General features: G+C 39.7%; 1 long non-coding RNA gene across 4 annotated transcripts; it reads left to right on the top strand.

The window, feature by feature from the left end:
* The first annotated feature begins 6 nt into the window (after positions 1-6).
* On the top strand, positions 7-8,905 carry LOC107877647. 4 transcript variants are annotated; one of them, XR_007057567.1, is made up of 4 exons: positions 7-2,198; positions 6,846-7,401; positions 7,965-8,241; positions 8,348-8,905. It is a non-coding gene; the product is annotated as an uncharacterized LOC107877647 (long non-coding RNA). The 4 variants fall into 4 exon arrangements; XR_007057568.1 differs by having other exon boundaries at positions 7-1,415; positions 6,846-8,241; XR_007057566.1 differs by lacking the exon at positions 7-2,198 and having other exon boundaries at positions 3,155-7,401.
* The last annotated feature ends 231 nt before the right edge of the window (positions 8,906-9,136 follow it).

Here is a 9,136-nt window from a genome sequence, read left to right as displayed (position 1 = left end):
CCTCTTTTTTCTAATGGTTCTGTTGGAGCACTCAGTGCTGAGTATAATAGTACAATCAGTGGCTTTAAAGAGGCAATGATGATTTTGTCATGTTTTATTCCCTTCTGAGCTGATTAATTGAGCATTTGACGTTATCCGACGCGTATGTTGGCGGGGTATGCCACCAGATTTTCTGATGGTTTGCAGCCATGGTGTTGTTGGACTCTCTCGTTGCCTGAGCTTAATACAGATCTGAGCCTCAATTTTCTCTATTCAGCTTGGATTTTCTTTGAAAGGTGGTTGCCCCTCTCTGGTCTGCCCATGATTTCTCCATTGATTACCATAAAGGTCAACAGCCCTTCGAAATAAACAAGAGAAACAAAGAAAAAAGAAAAAACTTTCATCCAAACACATCCTTTGTACTGCTGCTGCTGAACTTATAAAGGGGCTTGCTTTCGTTTCTGGGCGATGTTCAATCATCGAATCGGAAAAAATCTGACCCATATGTTTTCAGGGCGACCCTGTACGGCTTTGAGTAGTAAACTGGTGTCTGCAGCCATGGCAGCATTACTCTTTCTTTATTTTGTTCAAATACAGCAAATTGGAGCCCTCAATAATCCATTTCATGGTTTACTGTGTTAAGTACATTCGCGGTCGAGGAACCTTTAATTGAAATTTCAGCTCTGAATAATGATGCATTGGAAAAATGGGAAATTCGAAGGTGAAAAAAAAAGGGAATTTCCCCCCAAAATGGAAAATGGTTAACCCAAAAATAAGGCAAAACAGAGAGTCTGGGATTTTCTTTAAAGGGAGCTTCCCCTCTCTGTTCAGCCATTGATTTTCCTCCATTATCAAACAACCAACAGCCCGTGTTCTATGATAAAATGGAAAATTGCTTTAACTTGTATATGCTGTCTTCTCTCGTCTATGTGTCTTTGGGGACTTAGATTCAAACTTAAAGTGTCTCACAACCGAGAAAAATTAGGGTTATAGCTGCAGATAACTGGACCGCCACATTCTTTGTGTGTGGATGGATAGTACATAAAGAGGCAGTGATGATGGTGTTTCTATTTTCTGGGCTAACCAATGCGGGCGTTGACATTACCGACCCATATCTTGGTACGGCAACTCGGTTTGGCTTGTGGCTGAGATTTCTCTCTCCCATGCAACCTACGTTGCAGCCATGGCGTGGTTGGCTTCTCTTATGCCTCATCATTCCACACATCTGAGCCCCATTTGCTTCAAAAAAAAAAAATTCCTTTGCATAATCCAATGTTGGGATATGTTCAACGTGCGACTTTCTGTGCAAGTTTACGTCATCTTGCAAGTCCTTATGTATCATCATATTTGTTCGGTATCAGCTGAGTTCTGTAAAATGATTTTCTTGAGTCGAGGGTTCAGTGGAAACAGTCTTTCTCTACCCCACAATATTAGGGGTAAAGTCTGTGTACACCCCACCTTTTCATATATATATTGATGAACAAGCCTGTTTTGATGGTTGTTTTCATTGTATTGTATTGTTCTTTTGAAAAGCTATACAACAAATATGAAGCTGAAATTATATTGGCTGACGTACAGGACCTTAATTGTCCTTTAAGTTCAGGTGTAGGTCTTTAATAGGGCTGTGATGATTGGTTTGTCCGAGTTAGATGGAATCGGGATTTGATAGGCCGTATCTTGGCGGGATAGTCCGGTTATAGAATTTGCAGCCATGGTTTAACTCCCTCTGTTTGACCTATGTTTTTCAATTATCAATCTTCTTTCTTTGTCAAAGAAAACCAGAAACAAAATATCTGGCGCCTTCGCCATCACGCGTTACTGGATGCTCTTCCATAATTTCTTGAAATCTATGGAATAATAAACATTTTCTGAAAGAGGCTGTGATGATACTTTTTTATTGGCTTTTCCAGAAATGGCTTTTTCTCCACTATTTAATTCCTGCCCTCATTTCCATCCGGGCAATGAGACATGCTGGCCCGTATCTTGGCTTGGCAAACACCGAAATAGCCTGTGATTTGAGGCCTTCACTTTCACGTGGAATCGTTTTTTTTGCAGCCATGGCGTGGTTGTCTTCTCCTTGCCCATTGAGAAACTGATATCTGAGCCTTATTTTCTGAATGTCCTGGGGACGGTCTAGGAGTCGAACACAAGGTCGTTCATCGAAACTCATTTTGCCGCGTTTCAGTGAGAATTTGGGAATTTTCCCTTATAATGATGTGGTATGTCTGGGGAATTCTTTTCATTTGGGAACATTCTTTTTATGCAACCATTGATTAGTCTTCAATGGAAAGTTGTTCTCTGGAATTGGGATTCTCCAGTTTTATGTGTTACTTATGAAAAATATGAGAGAAAATATTATTGAATTGTTGTATCTAAATTATTACATTGAGACCTTATTTATAGACACTACATTCCAATTCTATTCCTAATAGGACACTACATTACAATCCCTTTCTAAGTAGAATTCAATATGCTATTCCTATTCATATTCTAACACTCCCCCTCAAGCTGGAGCATACAAATCATATGTACCAAGCTTGTTACAAATGTAATTAATACGAGGACTGGTGAGGGACTTGGTGAAGATATCTGCAAGTTGATCACTCGACTTCACAAATTTTGTAACAATATCTCCCGAGAGTATCTTTTCTCTACAAAGTGACAATCAATCTCAATGTGCTTGGTCCTCTCATGGAACACTGGATTAGATGCAATATGAAGGGCTGCTTGGTTATCACATACAAGTTCCATCTTACCAGTTTCTCCAAATTTTAATTCTCTCAGCAATTGTTTGATCCAAACCAGCTCGCAAGTTGCTGCAGCCATTGCTCGATATTCTGCTTTGGCACTAGATCGAGCAACCATACTCTGTTTCTTACTCTTCTAGATGTAGAACGTCTCTCAGAGGGTGATCCTGCCCAATCAGCATCTGTATATCCAATGATATGCTCATGGCCTCGATCCTCGAAGAATAATCCTTTACCTGGAGATGACTTTATATATCGCAAAATCCGAACAACTGCATCCCAATGACTATCACAGGGGAAGTCATAAACTGACTTACAACATTCCCAGGAAAAGAGATGTCAGGTCTAGTCACTGTGAGATAATTCAACTTTCCAACCAACCGCCTATAGCTTTCAGGATCACTGACTGACTCCCCCTGTCGTGGCAGAAGTTTAGCATTTGGATCCATAGGAGTGTCAATGGTTCGACATCCCATCATTCCTATTTCCTCAAGAATGTCTAGAGCATACTTGCGTTGAGAAATACCAATACCTGAGCTGGACTGTGCAACCTCAGTACCTAGAAAGTATTTCAATCTGCCAAGGTCTTTAGTCTGGAAATGCTGAAAGAGATGTTTCAAGTTAGTGATACCATCTTGATCATTACCGGTGAAAACAACATCGTCAACATAAATCACTAAATAAATACATTGATTTGGTTCAGAATGGCGATAAAACACTGAATGATCAGCTCTACTACGAATCATACCAAACTCCTGAATAATTGTGCTAAACTTTTCGAACCAAGCTCGAGGAGATTGTTTCAAACCATAGAGTGACTTGCGCAATCGACATACAAGGCTACTAGACTCCCCCTTAGCAACAAAACCAGGTGGTTGCTCCATATAAACTTCTTCCTCAAGATCATCATGCAGAAAAACATTCTTAATATCCAACTGATAAAGAGGCCAATGACGAACGGCAGCCATAGAGAGAAAAAGACGGACAAATGCTATTTTAGCCATGGGAGAGAAAGTGTCACTATAATCAAGCCCAAATATCTGTGTATCCTTTGGCAACAAGGTGAGCCTTCAACCGATCAACCTGACCATCTGGACCAACTTTGACTGTATAAGCCCAACGACAACCAACAGTAGATTTACCTGCACGAAGGGAAACAAGCTCCTAAGTACCACTCATATGTAAAGCAGACATCTCATCAATCATAGTCTGTTTCCATCTTGAATGAGAAAGTGCTTCACCTGTAGTCTTAGGAATGGAAACAGAGGACAAAGATGATACAAAAACATAATGGGGTGATGACAAACGATGATAACTCAAGAAAGCATAATGTGGTTTAGCATTACGAGTGGATCTTATACCTTTTTGAAGTGCAACTGATTGACTAGGAAGAGGCAAGTCCGCAGTACGGGAAGCGTCAGGCGCAGGACATGAATCATTTGGGACTGTACTGGACGTGGGCGGTGATGATAAGTCAAAAGTGGTGGCATTGTAGCTGAAGATGGAGAAGTAACCGTAGATTCCTAAAAGATTGGTTTGGGTAAGATTGGAGGTATGGGTAAAACCTCAGAGATATTAAGATGATCAGAAGATGTATAGAAAGGTTGAGATTTAAAGAATGTGACATCAGATCAGGTGAACAACATCGATACCCTTTTTGAACTCGAGAGTAACCAAGGAAGACACATTTGAGAGTACGAGGGGCTAATTTATCCTTTCCTAGGGCTAAGTTATGAACAAAACATGTGCTCCCAAAAACACGAGGGGGATAGAGTAGAGATGTGACTGAGGAAATAGTATGGAATGGGGAACCTTATTCTGGATCGAAGATGATGGCATTCTATTAATGAGATAGCAAGATGCGAGGACCGCATTGCCCCAAAAACGCAATGGAACATGGGATTCAATGAGAAGAGTGCAAGTAGTCTCAATGAGATGCCTATTTTTCCTTTCTGCTATACCATTCTGTTGAGGGGTGTATGGACATGATGTTTGGTGAATGATTCCTTGATGAGTCATGAACTCCTGAAACTGGGAGGATAAGTATTCTAAGGCATTATCACTACGAAAAGCACGAATAGAAATACCAAATTGATTTTGTATTTCAGCACAAAAACTTTTGAATATAGAGAATAACTCGGAACGATCTTTCATTAAGTAAACTCAAGTACATCTTGAAAAATCATCGATGAAAGTAACAAAGTAACGAAATTAAGGATGAACGGACTCTACTAGGACCCCAAATATTGGAATGAACTAATGAGAAAATAAACTCTGAGCGACTCTCAATACTACGTGAAAAAGTAGCACGGGTGTGTTTCCCAAGTTGACACGACTCACAATCTAATGTGGATAGACTAGACCAACTAGGCACCATCTTTTGTAGCTTGGATAGACTAGGATGTTCAAACGTTTGTGAATAAGGTCGGGAGTATCTGTAGCGGAGCATGCTGTGAAGGAATTTGAAGAGGTAAGATGGTAAAGGCCCTGTGATTCATGTCTTATGCCAATTGTCTGTCTCATTTTGCGGTCCTGCATTAGAAAAGAATCATCAAAAGAAGTTATACTACAGTTAAGGGCACGTGTCAAACGACTAACAGATGCAAGATTAAAAGGACAACCAGGGATATAAAGAACATAGTCTAGAGTGACAGAAGATAAGGGTTTGGCTTGTCCAACTCCTTTTGGCTCTGTTCGAATTCCATTAGCTAAAGTAATAGTAGGAAGAGATTGTGAATAAACAATATCAGACAGAAGTGATTTGTCACCAGAAATATGGTCAGAAGCACCTGAGTCCACAACCCATGATCCAAAGGTAGGAGATTTTGCAGTTGAGGCTATTGGTAGAAATATATTCTTACTTGCTTGATACTGAAGATACTCATTATATTCCTTGTCAGATAAATATACACGTTGATCATCTGTGGTGTTTGACTAAGCAATATGAGCATTTTTGGATTGTCGACCATGCAAAGAATAGCATATTCCACGAGTATGTGTAAGCCTTTACAATAACTACACTTAGGTCGAGAATAGCATACACCACGAGTATGTCCAAACCTTTTACAATAACTACACTTAGGTCGAGATCTTCCAAATCGACCTTCCCTTCGTTGATTCTTCATAAGCTCTAACATTTGAGTTTCTGATCTCCTCATTAAGATTCAGATTTAATCATGAAAAGAAAATATTGTTTGAATTTGGCCCTGAAAAAAGGAAAGTCCCCGGATATAAGATCTGATGTTCGAAAGTTGCTCGGAATTAGAAAATAATCATATGAGCAGCCTCGGAATGAATAAGCGAAGTTACTAAAAAAAGAAACTGCCGGAATAGACGCCAGAATTTAGGTTCCGGTGATCGGAATCTTGAAAGGCTTGTCGGAATCAAGAAAAAACTATTGGTACAGCCTTTTAATGAAGTGGCAACTTAGCTGAAAAAAAATAAAAAATTGGCCGGAATAAGCTGCACGCGCCGGCGCGTGAAGCGCGTGAGGCGCAGATCTGAAAGTTCCGGCGGCACGCGAATCGCCGAAGATAAGATTCGAGCACTGGGGTTTGCTCGCCTGGGTGTTTCTCACCTCGTGGTGGTGTTGGTTTTCGCACACAACACTTAAAAAATAGACAAGGACTCAAATTGGACTTATCAGTCGCCGGAAATTGAAGTACCGGGCTGTCTTATTGAGTTTTCTTCCTAGAAATTTTCTCACAAAACCTGGCTCTGATACCATGTGGTGAACAATATTAGAGAAAATATTATTGAATTGTTGTATCTAAATTATTACATTGAGACCCTATTTATAGACACTATATTCCAATCCTATTCCTAATAGGACACTACATTACAATCCCTTTCTAAGTAGAATTCAATATGCTATTCCTATTGATATTCTAACAAGACTGACATGATAACCAACTACACTGCCATAACAGTTTCAGCTAAAAGAATAAGGTATCGGGGGATGTTTCTCAGTTGGGATGCTTATGTTCGGTTGTCTTAATTTTGTCACACAAAAAGGGGAAACAATTGGGCTGTGATGATTATGTTTGCTGATTGTGCATTAGATTTTTGTTGCCTATATCTTGGCATGGCAACTTGAATTTCTTCTGTTTACCATGACAGGTGCCAGAAAAGTTGATGCCCCAGATACAAATCTGAGCCACCAGTTGAAAGCAAAGTATTAACAGTAGTATTAGTACTTGGACCGTCGGTCTGATTTATGAGTTTAATCCAAAGTATCCTAAAACTATGCAACTATTTTCTCAGAAGTGGCAGTGATGACATTTGCTTATCTGGGCTTCGAAAATAGAGACAATCGGAATCTTGGCTTGGCAAACACTAGTTGCTATGTGATTTAAGGCTTCTCTTTCACATGCAACTGTTACTTTTGCAGCCGCGGCATGGTCTCTTTATCGTTTCCTCATTAATAACACAGATTGCGCCTCAAAAACTGTTGAGTAGTCTTGGACATTGTTTGGTGGAAACCTATTTTCACTTATTTTGAAAGCCAGCTCGTAAATGAGGCATCAATGAGAAATGTGCAACTATTTATTTATTTGCTTATTCAGTCTGTTTTGCAAGTAAGCCAAGGATTTCTTGCTGCTGCTACTGTTGATTCTTGTCTTGCTGCTGCATTGTTGAGTGTACACCTAAACAGCGAGAATCATTCCAGAAAAAGGTGAAAATTTAAGGCAGTGATGCATATCTTGACAAATAGCATTATTTTTCTGCATTGAGATGATACTAAGACTCGTATCTTGGCAGGGCAATCTGTTGAAGGTTGCAGCCATAGCATTTCTGAGTAACTTAATACTTATCATAGAGAGATCTGAGCCTTGTATCAAGTACTTTCTATATTTATTAACTCCTTTCCCCCAACATCCTACGTGACATATGTAAGAACACAAGATTTCAATGACATTTTAGTACACTACACACATCTGTTTGGCCTATGGTTCCTCCATTAGTTCAACCAGTAGTCCTCTTCCTCTTTATTCCTCATAGAAAGCTAATATCTGGCACCTTTGCCTTTATGCTTACTGGAATCTTAATATGAGCTTAGTCCAAAACTTCCAGTGTTTCTTAGAAATTTGGAAAAGAATAACCATTTTCTGAAAGAGGTGGTGATGATGCCTGCTTATCTGGTTAAACCGTAGAACAGGAATTCCAACCCATCTCGTGGCTTGGCAAACACCGGCTATGGTTTGAGGCTTCATTTTCACATGGTATCCTTTTTTTCAGGGGTAGACATGGTATGACCTCCTTCTCTGTCTCATTAGGAGCTCACATCTGAGCAGCAGCTCGGGATCAAACACGAATCCTACGAATGAAACCCATTTTGTGTTGTTTCAGCAGCTCAAAGAACGAGATATCAGAGAGCAATGGTGATTTTTCCCTACGAAAAGAAATCAACAGCACCCTTTGTGTCAAACGTTGAGTAGTCTTCACCACACCATTGCAGCTTAAAGAATAACACTGTAGGAGATGATTCTATGTGATGACCATCTCCGACATTCTGGTAATCTCGTCTTACTTTAAATTAGACGACAGTTCGTGCATATGCATATTTCTCGTGTCTCTGAGACATTGTTTGTCCTCACTGGCCGTGTTTCAATGCAATGCAGACAAAGTTACACGTTCATAAAATCAGGGAGGAGAAACAATGAGGTTATGATGATAGTGTTTGCCGAGCTCATTTAGTCGGGCATTGGAGTTCTGTAGCCGGTGTCTTGAAGGGGCAATCTGAATTTCTGGAATTTGCAGCTATGGCTGGTGCAAAGAACTCAATGCCCCACATATACTGAGCCTCTTGCATCATTTCTCCATTACCAACGAGGCCAACAAGAGGAAAAAAGGACCAAAGGTCTTGAGTTAAGACAAGCCTATCTTAACTCCCAGTGACCTGCTCGGGGAGAACTTTTCGCACCACAGCTTTGGGAATGTGTCTCCTTATCTTTGTATGGCTAATGAACTCCTCATTTTAGTCTATTCTTTTCCCTCTTTGGGCTCGAGTTAATAGTAGCCATCGACCTTAGAGCAGATTATAGCCGTGGATATATTGCTTTTTGTATGTCTTCCAAGTTCATAGTGTTAGAGAAATCTACTTTCAAAACTCTGGATTCTTGTTTTATGCTTTAGTCGCCTTTTGTTATAATACTCCACTTGTTACTTTTCTCTTTTAAGGGTACATTGCAAGTTCATGGTGCATAGCATTATGAAACGATGAAAAATTATAGTCATTTCAAATCTAGTGTTCAGCAAAACAATATAAATTGAATCTGATGTTTGATGTATCCAAGTTTAAAAGTACCTTGTACAGTTGTACTTCTAAACTTGACTTTAAAAACTAATGAATTGATTATCATATATATATAGGTAACGTTGACATGTCCAATGTTGTACAAATTATGAAC

This window comes from Capsicum annuum, chromosome 7, assembly GCF_002878395.1.
Source record: "Capsicum annuum cultivar UCD-10X-F1 chromosome 7, UCD10Xv1.1, whole genome shotgun sequence".
NCBI lineage: Eukaryota > Viridiplantae > Streptophyta > Magnoliopsida > Solanales > Solanaceae > Capsicum > Capsicum annuum.
The sequence above is the reverse complement of the archived record's forward strand: the minus strand, read 5'-3'. Positions and strand labels throughout refer to the sequence as shown.